The sequence below is a fragment of the Corvus moneduloides genome, chromosome 16, assembly GCF_009650955.1.
Source record: "Corvus moneduloides isolate bCorMon1 chromosome 16, bCorMon1.pri, whole genome shotgun sequence".
NCBI classification, from domain to species: domain Eukaryota; kingdom Metazoa; phylum Chordata; class Aves; order Passeriformes; family Corvidae; genus Corvus; species Corvus moneduloides.
Genome location: NC_045491.1, coordinates 643,978 through 661,578, shown reverse-complemented (window position 1 = coordinate 661,578; position 17,601 = coordinate 643,978). Strand labels below are relative to the sequence as shown.

The following is a 17,601-nucleotide window of genomic DNA, read 5'->3' as shown; positions in this document are numbered from 1 at the left end:
ATGAAGGGATACGATGAAAATAAGTTTGTTTGTCATTGAGAGTCAACTGTGAATGACTAACAATCAGTGAATAACCCAGTGGGTGTTTCATTACATGGCCTGCATGTTAGGTTTTTGAAGACTAACCTCTCAAAACATATTTCCATCCTCTTGGCTCCCTATGAGAGGATAAACATTTCAAAGAAGGCACTGTCTCCTGCAGTATTTGTTTGTACAGTGCTCTAGCACAATGGGGCTCTGTTCTCCAAGCAGTTCTTAATGACAAGTTCAACACCCATTTCCTTTTATAATCACACAATAAACAATTTGTGTTTAGTCTTCTACTTTCCTGGTAGGTGAAAGCTTTACTGATCAGATCTCCTGTTGGTTAGTTGTTCACCCCAGCAAGAATCCCCTTGCTAGGTAAGAGAGAAACAAGAAATTGTTTTCCTCAGCAGCTGCATTCTTGCTTGTGTTCACTTCCACACATCATTTCAGCTAAAGACTACTTTCTTTTTTCCTCTAAGAGAGGCATTTGTTCAAATTCACTTTGAGTGATGAGTTGAACTCAAGTGAAATTCTTACAGAGCACTTCATCTGTGAATTCTGGTCTCTTTGCTTTGCACCTTTGAAGATATGTCTTCCTGAGCTGCCAGTGATCAAGATTCCAAACTGAACACTTACTGTTACAAGTGAGATGTTGTTCTAAAGAGCATGTCTGCAGCATTTCACCTTTGTGTCTCTTTATATGAAGCACTCTTAGACAGGTTGACTCCCAGATGCACCTAGACTGTGCTTTGAATCATCACAGTTTTTTGTTAACAAAGTGACTTAAGCCCTGCTTGTGTTTCTAGGCTTGGAGACCTGTTTTTGTCTAACAAAAACCCCCAGGAGCAGCTCCACTGCAGCAGCAAACCCCCAGAGAGCCAAGCTCCAGCAGCACCCACCTTTCCTCCGTCACCGGGAGGAACAGGTGATTCTCTCCAGCAGGGCTGGAAGAAGCTGTGCAGTGTTTGCCAGGGCCACCTGTAAATCCACCTCTTCTGCCTTTTTTGCTCCTCCATCATTTTTGTACTGATAACTGGCGTGGCCACTTTTCATTTCATAGTGGCTTAGTGCTAATTGGTGTTGGAAGGCAGATTAAAATCTTCAGATAAACTGTACCACCCTCCTACAAAACTGGGCAGTTATTTATTAATAACACAAATGATGTGAGGCAGTAGAGGAATCTGCGAGATTTAAGACTTACAAACTCTGGATTTGTACCCTTTTTTGGGTATATTACTGCTGGAAATCCTGCTAAATAGGAAAGAAATTCCCAACATGCACTGAAAAATGTGTAAGTTGAAGAGCAAACCTGAAAAAGTTACAGAATGCAATAATGTTAACTTTCACGAACATGTGAAGGGTGGGGATGATGGACTTCCAGAAACACTATCTGGCCACTTTTGCAAGTTTGAGAGCCTGGAAAGATTAATAAAGGTAACTGGCTTACATGGCTGAAGGTGCTGCTACAAGTGCCAACTGATAATATAAAGGACAAACTACTTGTTCTAAATGCAGCAGAGGCTTTGGAAAAGGAAAAGGGGCTGAACAACATCTAAACAGTAAGGGAAAGGAGGGAGGCAATAGGGCAAAGAAAAAAAGAGAGGATACTCTCTATTTTGGTTTTGCCTTACACTGACTGTAATGTTTTTCTCAAGCTAGACCACTTGTCAATCTATCTCAAGAACATGAACAAGGCTTTTCAAACTATGGCAACTCATTGAAGTTGCACCTTTTACGGATGAGTGTCCATGGAAATTCCTCCTGGTGCCCACTGTTACACTTCACACCGGACCCTGTAGACAGCATTGCCCCAGATGTGTCACAGTGAATTAGGACATCAGTGGAGAGCAATGAGCTCCATGAAACCAACACAACAGAGACAGAAATAGCCCCCTGATAAAGGCAACCTTCACTTCTCATCTGCCTTAGACTCACTGTCGAGCTGAGGCAGCTCACAAAAGTATCAGTTTAATCACCTGTAAGGATAGTTTTCATAAAATGGGCAGCTGGTTACTCTCAGTGAGTCTGAACCCACCAATTTATTTCATGCTGCAATCAAACATTAATGGGCTTCTGTTTCAACCTGTTCAGAGCAGAAATGGTGACTGAAAGAGATAAAATTGCATTCCATCATGGGTCTGCACAGCCGACGAGGTCCTTTCATCTTGCAATCACTTTTTTTCCTTTGTGGTAAAAGGAAAGTTGGGATCTGTACAAACTTCAAACATATTGCATTCTCCAAACAGGAACTTCCCTGTCAATTTATCATAGATTTCAGCCTCTTGATCTTTTCTATGTGTCTCATGATAAGACCCAATGCCAAGAAAGACTTTTCTTAAAGGGCCAGCCTATACAAATAAGCAAGGGGATTTTATTTCATACCTTAAGATTAGATATGCATTATTGACAGGATCATTAATTATATATTTTGGATTTAGAACCAAGATTTGAAAAAAAGCACAATATTTGAACATACATAATTGCTATCACAGCATACAATCTCTTTTTTTTATTAAGCACAGACCCCATTTCCTCCGTGTATGAATATTTTATTCTGAATACATGTTCCAGTTATTTGGCAGTATCTCCTATTCCATTTCAGCCCTTATTTTGAAAGAAGGAAACTCAGATGTGAAGATTTCTTACTGATGTAATCTAGTTCTACTTCTAAATCAAAATAAATTCAAAGTGCGTTGTCTTAAAAAAACCCAAATCCTCCCAGCTCTCTCCAGGCCTCAGACCCACAGGCTGGGGGAACTGCAGGCACTTCAGGCCCTGGATCATCTTCCCAGACCCCTGTAAGTCACAGGGCAGGACCTGCCTTGCCATGGTTTGCAGAATTGCTGCCAGCACAGAACATCACATTGCTGAAGGTTTTTGCACGGCAGTGAGTTGATCTGCAGCCCTTGGGAGAGCTCTCTCTGCAGCTGTGTGTACATGTGCATCATCTTCTCTCAGAACAGCAGCAGAGAAGGAACCTCTACCAAGTTTTCGGCCACCCTAGGGAAACTGCACTATTTTCTAAGCGAAGGCTTTATCCAAGACTCCAGAGAGATTCATCAAAATATGAACCAGGCTGTTATAAATGACCCAGATCCGATATGGAAATGAGTTATTAAAATTTACTGAGAACTCTATAAAAGTGGCAAAGCAAAGAGGGACAGCACTGGGAGCATGGCTGGGTGCCAGAGGCTCACCCACAGAATGGTGATCCTGCCTTTTATACCCCTGTGATTGCATCAGCCTGATGCATATTTATTTATGGTTTTGCACAGTCTCACCCCCTTGTCAATCTTTTGGGAGCCCGCCCTGTTCTGGTGCTGTGGCGTCAGGGTCCTCACTGGTTGGAGTCCCATTCCTTTTGTGGTGGTGCCTTCCAAGTCTGGCTGGCAACAGCCCGGCCCTTTGCACACCCCACAGAACTGATGTTACAGCACACAGATCATCCAGCCCCTGTAAAACCAACCCACACCCAGAGCACCCCAGCAACATTAAACATTTCAACATATCCTATCACCTTGATATTTCCCCTGGGAAAATATCATAATATCCAACATCACAACTCATAACTCATAATATAACCCATAATTCATACAACATATGGTGAAAGCCAACTCTCAGTAATTCATCTATAACAATGCCAAGCAATGTAGATGTCCAAAAAGGAAGATTATAAACTTTTGTGGACATATGTCCCACCATGTTGCCCTTGTTATCCCCTTGTGAAGAGCTCTGGCCCAAAGCCTGGCAGGCAATGAGAGCTGTGTGAGCCAGGGCACAGGAGGGGCAGCAGATCTGCAGGGCCAAGGAGCCATGATTCCCCTCAGCCTCACCAACTTCTTTGTTCTGTGACAAAAGGCAGCTCTCGTACGTTAAGGTGAACAATGGTGTATGTCAGGCTTCCTTCACATAAAATTAGTCTTGCATTAAAGGATCTTTGGGTTATTTTTTTCCTTCCATGGAATAAAGAAGTTGGTTGCTTCCCACAAACACACACACAACTTCCAAGCTTAGGCAAGTACAGCAGAGGTAAGAGATGATGACCCATGCTCTAATCTTGTCATTCATTCAGCAGTGACAAATATATATAAAAGCTTAATTTTCAGAACCACAGCTAATAGTCCAAGCTCAGCTGACACACCTTGAAGATGCAGATTCAATACCCCAAGCTACCACATGGGATCTAGAAGTGAAGACCTGATCTTCAGCCTTCCTGTTTCACCTCCCCACTGGTGTAACAGGGAAGCCACCAGATGCTGCATCAGCCTGGTCTGCTCAAACCAGGGCAGTGGTGCCAAAGCAATTAATGACTATGGGTAACTACAGAAATCAGGTGTAACCAGCTGCTACATTAAGTAACTGAGAGCAGAGAATCTGATATTCTACTATTATCTTGAATTTCATTTCTCTAGGTATGACTACAGTATTTAATAGAAAAACTTTAAAGTTACTGAGACTGAGAAAACGGGATCTTTGATGTCTTTTATGCTTACTTCATTCATAGTGTAGATGCTAAACCTCCTGCTTTAGAAACTGAAGACTGCTTCATTACTAAATGGCTGTGCATCATGGCCCTTACAAATCTCTATTAAACTGAGGATTAGGCAAGGGCTGGAACAGATAGACAGTATATTTTCATTCAATCTCCTTTAAAATAATGATGCATGGAACTTCATGTCATTACTCTTTAATGGTCTTAAGCCTATTTAATAGCACAGTAATATTCCAAAAAGGAAAAGGGAATTATTTCCACATTTAATTTTCATTGCAAAAGTGAATGTGGTTCTTTCCATGGCAGATAAGCAGCTAAAACTGCTTGGTACCTTAACTGGGGTATGACTGCATTAGCTCTGCTACATTACAGCTTAGCTAATGAAACAAAGCAAAATTATTAGCTTCAGACTCCCTGGAGTATCAGGAAGTAACATTTGGCTTGTTTCTAGGGGTGTCCATAGGGGCAATGGGATGTGCAGGCAATGCACCTGGTTGAGATCAAGCTCGGCCTGTGTGACTGAGCTGGCTCCCTACACATCCTCCCGTGCACAGGTCCTGTGTGGGGCTGCACGGGGAGCCAAGGATAATTACCCTGCCAAAGCTTTGTTCTGCCCTCATTTGCACTGATGGAACTCTGTGTGAATGTTGTAGATCCACTCCTGCTGCACCTCTGTAAAAAGGAGTTGACACTTGGGCTTCCCAGTTCCTGCATCTCAAGTGGACATAACAAGTTTTTCCCTCCTTAAAAAAAAAAAACCCAATCACAATCCACTAGCTGTTATTCTAGGAGAGTCTCCTACTAGTTAATTTAACTCTAAAAAGATGGAGGTTGCGCAATTCAGAACACAAAGGGTATCTGAGTCAAGGTTCAGAATCTTTCTTTTAATGTAATAATGTGATTGATTTTTCCCCTCCTGAGGGGTGTTACTATATTCATATTTCAGGTTTACTTATCTTCTCCAGGATTGTTAGTACTTCCACAAGTTTCTTTTCTCTAAGTTCTACTTATACATACTGGGGAGATTAGACAGTGTTTGATAACCTTTTATAGCCAAATGACTTCAGCTTCATGTGTACAAAAATCTGAGCTGGGGAAGGAAGAGAAGTTGTATCAAATCACTAAAACCAAGTGAAGCACAGCAGCTCTGCCCCCGTCCTGGTACATGAGCTCCACCAGAGAGAAGACTCACATCACCCAGGCAGCAGCAAAGAGCCTGCCTATAAACAGGATCCAAGAGATATTACATAGATGTTTAATATAAAGTTCTACTCTTCAACAGAAAAGTTGTCTGTGGACCAAAAATCTAGGGTTATTTGCACTAGGGATATTAATCTAGGCTAAGTGACACTGTAATCGAAAATATTTAAAGATTTTTCCTTGCCAGGCTGCACTAGTCCTTAAAATCTAAGAGCATTTCATTGACTTTTCCCAAGGATTTTTCCCAAGGATTTAAGAATTCATTAATTTTTATCAGATATGCTATTTTCAGCTACGAAAATGCTAAAACACCTTTGAACACATAAGAAAGATCATAAATGTATATAGAAACAAATAAAACTAGTCAGGGAACTTCACTATGTTAACACACTGTGACTGGTTTAATAAAACATGAGTTTGCTCTTCATGCAAATAAAAATAATATTTGCATGAGGAGCAAATAAAAATAAAATAAAATAAAATAAAATAATAGAATAGAATAAAAATCGGTTGGGGTTTTTTTTCCTTAACCATTAATTAACGAGGTTGCAACAGTATGAATGATTTACAGTGACCTGCTCTGAGAGGTTATACATGGTGAGTAATGCCTTGTCAGATGCTTCAGTATTTGTGTTGAGATGAATGGCACATAATGTGATTCACATGCTAACAATGAACATCAATATTTAGTACTCCCTGCAAAGCCACTGGTATGATAAATTTGGCCTTAACTTCATATCTATCTGCAGACTTGCCTATCAGCTATTTATGTAAAGAAATATTTCCAGAGAACCCTTATCAAGTATATTTACACCTCCTCACTGCTTTGGCAAGAACTTTTACTTCTCCTTGGAGCTGTGAGCTCCACTCACCTCACTTTACAAGGCCCTGAAGTCCATTGAGGCCAGCCAGGCTTGCAGCATCCTGGTAAGAGCCCAGCACACACAGAGTGACCAGCAAGGCTGCTGGGCAGACAGACACCTCTTACATTTATACACCTTGCTCTCCTAGCAGCTCCTCCACGACAGGGAGTGTGGACTTGGCGATCTTGAAAGATCCCTTCCCACCCCAGTTGTGTTGTGATTTCCCTCAGGAAAGGCAATGAGACAGCAAATGCAGTTCTGATAAAAGCCATGGAGAAGGTGCCACAATGCCAAGCACTATCACACAAATCAACAGATGAAACACAGACAGCAGCTACATCCCTATCCATATTCTTCCTGCAGTTTTGTAGTGTTGTTTCTTGCCACCCAAGTCCCTTTCATCCTGTGATACATTCATGATGGTGCCATTCTCCGTGACTGGGCTCAAAACCTTACTGCTTTGTAAGGTCTGAACTGATCCTGTGAAGAATTCTTTGAAAACCACTATTAGGATGATGTATGGCCTAATTTTGGTTGCTATAGTATTTAGAGTCAGACTTATGACTGGGCAAACAATCTCCCACTCACTTGAAATGCAGGAAAAGCTTTCAGTGCTGCAAGAAAAGGCTTTCTAGCTGAAAAGTCGTATTTTAAAGTTTACAGCTCCTGCTTCTGGCTCATAGCTGCTACAGCAGCACGCAGAGGAGAGCCAGCCTGGCAGGGCTGTGCAGAGCCCTGGCTGACACTACTCCAGAATTCTGCTGTAGCTGCTTTATGGGATGAATGTAGCAGCAGTTTATTACCAGAAGTACCAAGCTGCCATTTGAATTTGTCTACAGTTTTAAAAGCAGCACGTTTTTATTAAGATAGAAATGACTGTGAGGAACCAAGTGCATTTTAACACAGGCAGTGAGATGTAATGCAAGAACACTGTGCAGGCCTTTATGGCTGGAAATAGACACCATTGCTATCAACCTTTTCTGTTGCCTTCCATCAAGTTTAACGTGCATAACCTTGGTGGCAGAGCCTCATCTCACACTCTCTGGCCTTGGGGCCGTATAAACAAAAAAAAAAATCAAACTGAAGCCAAATGCCAAAGCAGACAGGAGAACCTCCTTTTCCCTCTTCATTCTATGTATATCTGTTCATATGACAGAGGGCCTCAAAGCACTACTGAATATATGCATCATACTCTATGAAAACCAATACTCATTTTACAAATGAACATAGGACAACTGAATTTAAAACCTTTCTCCCATTCTGAATGCTTCAGCTTATACACTTTAGCAGGATTTTACAAGTGTTAAGCACCAGTTTCAGAAGCAGCTTATACTTGTACCTAGCTTCACTGCTGTTCAAACAGACCTTTAGAAGTCATGAACTAGGTTCTCCAGAATTAGGAAATGGCTTTAAAACATGATTTTCAAGTCAAGCAAAATGCCCTATTATTAATAATGTACCTTAGACAAATCCAACCAAGCAAATCAGAATAACTCTCCATTGCTTGGATATGTGACAAATTCTTTTACATGCAGCCACGACTCTTCAGACTGAGAATGCACACGCAAGTCATTTAGTCCAGCTTCACGTCCTTTCAGAACAGAATAGAATCTGGTTTTAAGAGCATACCTACTTAGGACATACTAAACTAGCTAATGAGTTTAGTGTTCCTTCTGCAGATTTTCACCATCCTGAAGCATGAGGTACCTGTACCTTACACAATGCATATGGTTAATTCAGTGATTTTCAGTGAAATCCTTAAATGTTTTCTTCAGAAATCCACAACACATTACCCAGAAGAGACTGTACTGACAGACTTCAACCTTAAGGACATTTTTATTTATTTTTTTGTTTCCTCCTTTTTCTACTTCAGAGGTTTCCCCAGTAGTTTTATCTGTAATAGAATATTAAGCTGTATCTCCTGTAGCTCTGTTGGTCACAGTTACTGATAAGATTTGATTCCTACTGTTCTTAAAATGCAAGGGACAGGCTTTGCTGGGGTGTGCTTGACCTTTCCAAAGCCATGGCCTGGTAGGAATCGTGTTGATTGCTCTAACCTGTCAATGAGCAAGAGCTGCAAAGCCAGCAGGAGATCACGTTCTGATGCCTGTAGTTAAATAACAGCACCTCAGGAGAGCACATTTATGAAATATCTGAAGGGCTGAAAGGTCACTCTCAACGAATCTCCCCTTTCGGGGGAGCAAGAGTTGCCATTTCCCTGCCGCTCCTCTGGCTGGGCAGGTTGTACCACAGCGGCCTGGATCTGAAGGGCTCCAGGCCGCTTTAGAAGAGAAAGTATTGTCATAGATACGAGCTTTTCTCCATTATGTGTCATACTTAAAGCAACACTAAACTTCTGGCAGAAATTTTAAAAAACACCAAGGGTTGGAACTCTTTAAACCGGCAGTAAGGCCCAGCCGCCTTCTCACACAGGTTCACAGAGGTCTCCCACCCTCTGGGGCCAAGGGTCTCCAAACACCACCCACAGCAATTCAAGCTTTTATCCCTCAAACATCCCATACTTAGAGCTTGAAAACCTTCCAAAACTTATCACAACATGCCAGGAATCAAAGCATCCCTGCAAAGGTTCAACCAAGGCAGCTCTGCACACCCACAGAGCTCTCATCACACCCCACTGCTCTGGCCCAAACCTGGCAGCCCCGAACTCCTGCCCCGCTCCCTTTGCTGCCAGTTCCTGCAAATCCTCGGCAGCTCCACGGGTGCTCCGTGCAGCGAGTGAGTCTTCACGGAGCGGAATCCGACTTTCAGGAAAAAAAGAGAGCAGAAGTCCCCAGCTGGAGTTATCTCTTGTGCCCCGAGCCCACAGAGCGGGGCGGCGAGCGCAGGAGCAGAAAGAGCTGTCAGACATTTCCGAGGCACCGCTCTGAACTTCCCAACAGCCGTCCCCACGCAGGAACCCTTGTTCTGGAGCACAGGTTCCTCTCACCTTCCCTGCTGCCAGCTCAACAGCTCCCCACACACCCTGAGGACCAGAGTCCTCCTGCCTTTGCTTCTTTCTTTGTGTTTTCTCCCTGTTTCCATGCTGCACTGCTGCTGCTTTTGGGTGCCTCCATACCTGTTCAAATGACAGATGAAAATCAAATTGATACTGTGCCTCTGTTCATACACACTCTGTTCTTTGGATACTTCAGCTTACTTTTAGAGAAGGTACACTTAGAATTTCCTATTTTTAGTCCAAGTGAAGGGAGCTGGTATGGGTATCAGTCTCTAAGTCTGGTGTGATGCTTTTTAGACTACCCATCCATGAGCGTAACAACAGGCACATCTAAAAGCTAAAGAGTATTTTTACCATGAGCTGTTTTGTTGCCAGCTTAAAGAGCAAGTGTCTCAAAACTAGATCTTTTACTACAAACATCATGGGCTTGAAGTAACACAAATGTTTTACTTTTTAAATTTTTTTCAGCTCTTCAAACCTGGCATCTCTTGACACCTTCCCTGCCTTGTTTAAAAGCTTTTCTAATCCAGAATGGTACGAGAAACAGAATGCTGTAAAGTGCATACATTGAAGTCTGACTAGGTAATTTGGCAATAGTCTTACAATAAGTGTTTTTCCATACCCACTAGTACACTTTCTCAATGTTCCAGTTAGTATATAAAAAATAATGCTTAAACTGTACAGCTTCTATAAAAACCTAGAGCAGGCAATGCACTCCTTGGCACAACTGCACATTTCAAAAATGGGATTTTTATCACAGTATTTCATTTCCAGTCAATCGAGGTCTGCATTCATAGATCATTTTGCACACACATTACTCAGCAACTGCTGCTTCTATCTCCAGTCTGGTAAATATTTTTGCCTTGTGCAAAGGATATATGAGCAACACAGCCAAGATGAATTCTTGCATTAGTCTTGCAGCCCAGATGACAGTGACATACAGCAAGATATTAGAGCACTATGGTATCAGAAATGTACAGTAAGCCTGTGTAAAGGATGCAGCCTAGAGTTTTATAGCATAAGACCCAGGAAAACAAAGATAAAAGGTACACTTCCACTGTAACATACAGCCAAGTTTAGTCATTCAGAATAACACACCACATCAATTAAATTTAACCTATCAATTCTTCATCTTCCTGCAGCCAGCCCAGGTGCCCTTGATGACAGCTTGGCCTATTTCATGCAGTGCAATAGAGATCAATAAGGAGGTGCTACAGGGTAGTAGATGGTGCCCATGTGTCTAGCTAAGAAAAAAAAATATGTAACTTAGCGTTGTTAAACTGTTCTACTGCTTCTAAATGGGCATCAGTACTCTGTAACGTAATCCAGTAGTAAAGGAGTGGAGAAGTTTGGCTCTTGAAAGTGTTAAAAGGCTGCTGTGATTTTCTGACGGGCAGCAGGATATTGCTCCCAGCAAGTTCCCAGTTACTGGGAGCAGGCTGGTGTCAGTTTTATAGGCACACCAGATGCAGTGCATAACCAGTCTGTCAGGAGCAAGGAAAGCTTTGTTCTTCTGTACTGATGGGAAATCTTCATTTCTCTTTACAGGCATTAATCCACTGAAATCAGGCAAAATTAAAAGACAGAGTTCAGGTTAAGCCATTCTTTCTACAGCCCAGCAGTGCAGCACGTACAGCATTTATGCCTCCAGCCTTATCAGCATTCAAAGCCACATCAGTTTAGCTAACAGTACTAAGATTTTTAAACAGCTAATGAATTCTGAGCATGGCCAGCACTACTTTAATTCAAATTTGCCTTATATTGAGTTCTCTCAGCTCAGCAAAGAAGGCAGTTTAATGTTCAATTAAGGCTCTCTCTGCTATGTAAGCTGTTTTTATTATATCAAAAATCATAAATGAGAAGAATTAACACATTGGAGAGTCGGTCTAAGGTGATGAAGAAGAGGAAATTTTATGCAAAATACAGACTGTATCCAAGTTTCAGTCACCTTTAAGACTACGGGAACACCAAACAGCTCATTTAACATCTTATTAGTCAATTTGCTAAAATGACTTGCAGAAGGACCATGTCAAGCCATAGAGCTTTAGCAGAGTGACTGCTAAAATCCCTTCCTAAGTGACCTGTACTATCCTGTTCTTATTTGCAAATTTATATGAGATGTCATAAACATATATATAAATAACAAAGAAGCAGTCGGGTGATAGTAAGTAATCCATACAAATTCTATCAGAGCAATAAAATCTCTCAGAATTTTATCCTCAGGGCTCCAGATAACCTCATCCAGTGAGGAATTCAGTAACTCCATCAGACAAGAACCAGAAAGCGGGGTGGTAACTGGGTTTGGAAGCAATGCTAATGAAACTCTACAGATGCAGCTTCTCAAACAGAATTAATTTGATGAGAATAGAACACAGAGAATCATTTCAGGCTCATTTTTTGACATCTTTCAAAGTTAGAATACTTCCAAATTTATATGCTTGAAACCCTAGCAACTGCCTCAATTTTCTGGTGCAATATCTTTGTGGGTAGAATCCTGGAAGACAAAAATTTATTAGCACATGGCAGTATTATTTAATCTAACTTGGTCTGCAGGCTCAAAACACTTAATCTAAATTCCTACAGAATTAACCATATTTAGTGTTACTATGACTGAATTTTAATGACCCAAAATTAAAATAACTTCCAATTAAAATATGAAAAAAAATTTAAAAGACCAAACAGATTGAGGCATGAAGAAGCAGCACTGCTTTATGAAAGCTTAGTGGTTTAATGAAAAGCGTCCCACATTTTTTTCCCAGCAGAAATGTTTTGAGGCACTCCAGTCCTGACGGTGTGATGGGCTTGTGTGGAAGTGGCAACATGGAAAATTTTCAAATAGGTGGCTCTCAGTAACACATTGGGAAGATGGACTGAGAGAAAGGCTGAACGGAGGGAAGGATCTCTTAGAAGCCAAGGAGGTGTGGTGGAAGGCCAGCCTGGGTCAGTGTTCAGTGCAAGAGAGGTAAGAAGTCAAGGAAGAGCTGAATCCAGAGCAGTAGGAAGATCAAAGAAACTGTCTCAAAAGTTGTCTTAGCAACTGCACACAGTGCAGATCACTTGTGGCAGAAGACTCTCCCGTTTCAAAACGTAGACCACAATTATCTTTGCACTTACAGATCGAGATTAACTGGGACAAAGAGACTTTGTACATCAGGACCAAGGGGGATACAGCTGTGCTGGCTACTGTAATTTCTGCTGATAAGGCTCTAGTCACATCTGGTGAAAAAAAACACATCAGGAAAAAAATTATTGTTTTGGCATGTGATACTAAGAGTAAAGTGTCACAAGTTTGCAAGGGTGTGTTGCCACGCCAAGACGCAGAATCAAACAAAACATTGTCTCTTAGAGAAGCTGCATAACTTCAGGCGTTATCTTTGTCACGAATGGCCTGTGGGAAGAACATCTCTCACATACTTACACAGAAGAACTCAGGCTTCTAAACGGAGAGGGTCTGCATCTCCACATCGACTCATGCTGTCAAACACAACCACAATAAAAAGCACCAACCTATTTGGATTTCTTATTGACCGGTGTTCTACTGTGAATGGCATTATTTTCTTCCTTGACCTCAGTTCAGGGAACAATTTAGAAGCTCTTCAAAAGCTGCTTTTCTATTATTCAAGGAAAGATTTGAATTTATTGAACAAGAACTGTTTTTAGAAATGCTTTTTTTTCCTGGATTTTTTTTTTTCCCCATCTTGCTTTTCTGTTCTCTCCCTCCTGTCCCAGGGTGGATGTGAACCTCAGGCTGCCTGAGTAGCTTTTAAACATTAAACAAAACACATCAGCTTGCCGTGTCTGTCTCAGCAGAAAGTCAATATTCACTCCAGGAGCAATCAAGCACCCAAGCACAGAGGCTTTAGCAAAAGGCTGTAAAAAATGTAGTAACAATGTCTGAAAATGCTTTGAGTAAAGGTTTTCTTGTAAACCTGCAGTTGAAACCAACTTTATCTAAGAAATTACAAAGGCCTTGATCAATCTGAACTAAATTTTGATATTACAAACTCTGTATGTGGCCAAGTGTAATTTTGAGCCACGCAACGCACAAGGACCTTTTACTAATTTTACTGAATTCTAGTAATAAAGTTTTTGTGTAAATTTTGCAATTCTAAACCTTCGATGTGCTCAGAATTTTAGCTAACCCACATCTCAAGATCTTTATTGCTTCTATAAATGCAAATAGCGAGAAAAATACTGGTTTTCTAGCAGTACAGCTTTGAAAATCTTTACCTAATAAATAAACTCATTTTACATGTGTCACTCATCATGCACTGGATGACAAATGCTTTTTATCACTACCAATCTCAAGAAGAGTTTCAATGAAGAAACACCTAAGTCAAGAACAATACACACTATAAATGACCTTTTTTTCCCAGAACACCTCAAAAATAATGTAGTTAACCCAGCAAAGATTTTAGCCTTCGTCCTATGAAGGTAGAAGTGCTTTCTTTGTTGTGAAAAATCTGCATCAATAAAATGACTAAAGATTCTATAGACTTCAAAAAGAATTTGCATATTATTAAATAGTCCAGATAAGTGCTACATGATTTCACCCTTAAATAAGTAATCTTGAGAAACATTTCAAAATCTGGGAATTGGGTGGTCACTGTCAAAGCGACATGCAGAGATGCAGAATAGACAGGAAATTGTTTCTGTGCTTACCCAATTCTTGCCACTGAAGGCCACAAGCACCTGTGTTCTCGGGTACATGCCAAGGTACAAAGAAGTGATTTAATTTCTATTTAATAGCATTTTGTTTCTTCAAAGGAAATGGCAGAACTAATTCTACTGTAATTTATCCAACAATTCAGACTTCCTAGAATGCTTTCCATTCTCAGCCATGCAGTGCTCCTGGCAAAATGGTGGGGAAAAGAAAAGAAGAAACTCACAGAAAAAAACCCAAACATTATGAAGAACTAGGATTTCCTGTAAGGACTAAAAAAGATTTTGTAATAGACTAGCACCTAACAAAGTAATAATTTCCATACATCTAACTTAAAGGCCAAATCCCACCATGACTCATGAGCATTTTCAGCACTCCCAGCAATTGAACCAAGTCACACCATGAAACAAGTGCTCATGAGCTTGTAGAATGAGAGGCTTATGTGATCAGATGGAACCTATTCAAATTAAAGTGCTGTGAGGCAGGCACCTGAAATGGGCAGGTAGGTCAGTGAACATAACTGATTTTCATTTTTCTAAAAAAAGTAAGTCTTGACATTATAATGCAGGATTCAATAAAAGAGACAGAGACTAATCCTGAGAAACAGGAGTGGGAGGTGAAAACAGAACTTCTACCTGGAATGCAATCAGAATAGCAAGCATTCAGTTTTCCACTTGAAATTTAGAAAATAACTCAGCCTCAAATCTCTGAAGGTTTATTGTATCATCTAAAAAGTACTCCCCAACACCTAGCATTACACTTGCTTTCAGAGAGAGCACTATCTTAATTTACAGCCTATTCAATAACAGATGTAAAGGTTAGGATCTATGTTCTTGCAAGACACCATTGAAAATCTGCCTTCGGTCATTTTTAGGAGATGCCTTTTTTCTTTTTTCACCATTTACTCCATGTCTGTTCTTTGCACAGAAAAATGAGAAGCGTGTTTTAGTTTGATCAGTGGCTCATCCACCCCAGCTTTGCTTTACAGAACCTGCCCCCCAGGTTCTGAGTACAGGTGATCTCAAAGGGGAGCCAGGCAGAGCAAGGGATTCATCAAGGGCGTTGTGTGGGTGGTGGGTCTGACAGGACTCCTGGCTGGCTGAATGCCACCTCCAATGGAACTGTGTCACCAGGAGTGACTGGCGGGCAGATATGATCATGGCAAGAGGCATAACTCTTTTAAATCAACGTTTTAAAAGATCACAGAACGAACTGAAGAATCCTCACCCGCCCATCAGCATCCCCAGTGCCACAAAATATATTTTTACTTGATAATGTTAATATAAACATTCTCTTTAAGACTTTTCAAGCTCAAGGTAATTGTGGGAAGCGCTGAAGGCCTCAGAAACACAAATCTCATTAAAATTTCAAGTAGTTGTGAAGAAAGGTTCATTAATATGAGTTAGACTGTGAGGCAGCAGTGCTGGCATCCTTGCTAACACAACGAGGTGGTCTCAGCTCAGAAGACTTAAATGTGGGAGAAAACAGCAGTAGCAGCACACTGGGTCTGCAGTGTAAACATTTATCATCAAGAAAAACTGATACTGTTCCCGACTTTCTGGGCTTTAAGTCTTATTGTTTGCAGCATTTGAACAAAAATGCTGAAAAAAAAAAAGTCTAAAATAATGGGTAATGTGTAAACTACAGAGTCAAAACATTTCAGATAAGGAAAGTCATATCAAGGAAACACCAATTCCTCTTGCTTTCAGAATGTGTAAATATTTTACACTTAGCAAAACATTTAAATGCTCATAATTGCAATGGGTACTTATCCCCTGAGAGCTCAGTTGATTCAGGAACAAACATGTCAGCAGACATGCCTGTTCAAATATAACTTAAAAAAACAAGCGAGAACAGCAGCTATCATGGAAACAGTGTTATTTTACAACAGGTGTCATGGAAACACTCATTAGCCCCAAACAAAGCCACACCAAAAGAAGAACTTCAGCATCTTAAATCAGGATTTACAAGCAGTCACAGGCTCCAAATTATGATTATCTGACCCAGATTTACACAGCCATCTTGCACACAAGCATGACTATTCTGAACTCATGAGTTTTTAAAGCCAAACTTCTGTCTTGGCAGCAGAATTTAATCTCTCTTATTTATGGTTCTCCCAATTCCCCAAACAATTAGGTCGCAGCAGAAAGAGGGAGGCACCGACAGAGGCTGATGTCTCTTCCCACACCAAGCGCGTCGGGCACTCCTCCTTTCTGGCACTCTGGAGTCACGGTGGCATCGCAAGGTCGTGATGATTTGTAGCACCAGAGGATTGCAGAAGCCTCTGGTAATTGTCAGAAGCCTTGGCTTCCTACTACAGCTCACTGAATTATTTCCAAATTTACTACTACAGCAAACAGCTGCCAAATAATCTCAGTGCCCACAGCCCAGAGAGGCAGAGGGGAGTGAATTAAGTTCAGAGGAGATGCAAAGTTTCTGTCTACACAAGATGTCACCACCACATGCACAGGTTGATTTACTTTTTAGTGACCCAACTGCATCCTTTCAGTGCCTGATCATTCTGGAGGCCATGAGAAAGATGACGCTTCTCCAATAACAGGTTAATTATAAACTTATATAGTAGGTGACAGAACACTGATGTTATAGATCAAGATTCTCCTAATACTTATTCAGAAGAAAAGAGAGTATTTCTGAAGCTTTAGTTAGCAACTGTTAAATGGGTGCAAAAGCAAAGCCTGAGTTAGAGACTGAGGGGCTGTGTAACAGAGAGTTACAGCACACCTGGAACCACAAACGTCAGTTTTCAGCTCATGCTTCCTCTTACCTCTGCTTCTCCTTACTCATCTCTAAAGCAGAACTGCCATTTCTTACAATCTTAGCTGACACATTTGGAGAATTTTGATATTTGAGAGATATTACATGGTACCAGCATGAGTTGTGGTTGTGACTGAGGAACAGTTTCCCGAATCAGGCAGTGGATGTGTCACCAGTGTGTATGCAATGGAAGCCAAAATGACTTACTGTCCTTACCCAGCTCATTTTGCTGCTGGTGTAAGAAGCTGTGGGCAGCAGCCGGGGATGGTCCCACCAGGGGCCTTTGGAGAAGCCAGTGATGACCTCCAGGATGTTGGGGTCGGGGGTATAGGGGACCCAAGGCCCACTAAGACCCCACTGAAAAAGAGGTATTAGCAGCATATAAAGGGGTTGGAGCTGCTTCAGAAGCAGTCAGTAGAGAAGCACAGCTCCTCTTGGCACCACAATGTTGAATTATTTGTTCCCAACACTGGTTTGCTTTTTCCCTTACCTGCTCCATAGCATGCTCCCTTCATTACATCAAACTCACTATTGTTTTTAAATAATGATCTACCAAAAATTTAAAAAGCATTTTATTAGATATTTTCCACTGATTATGAACAACAAAACCAAAAAGATATCTTGA

At 41.1% G+C, this 17,601-nt stretch overlaps 1 long non-coding RNA gene across 1 annotated transcript in view; it reads right to left on the bottom strand.

The window, feature by feature from the left end:
• The window catches only part of LOC116452129, a 146,564-nt gene that overhangs the window by 5,357 nt on the left and 123,606 nt on the right, over window positions 1-17,601 (bottom strand). The window lies entirely within an intron of this gene.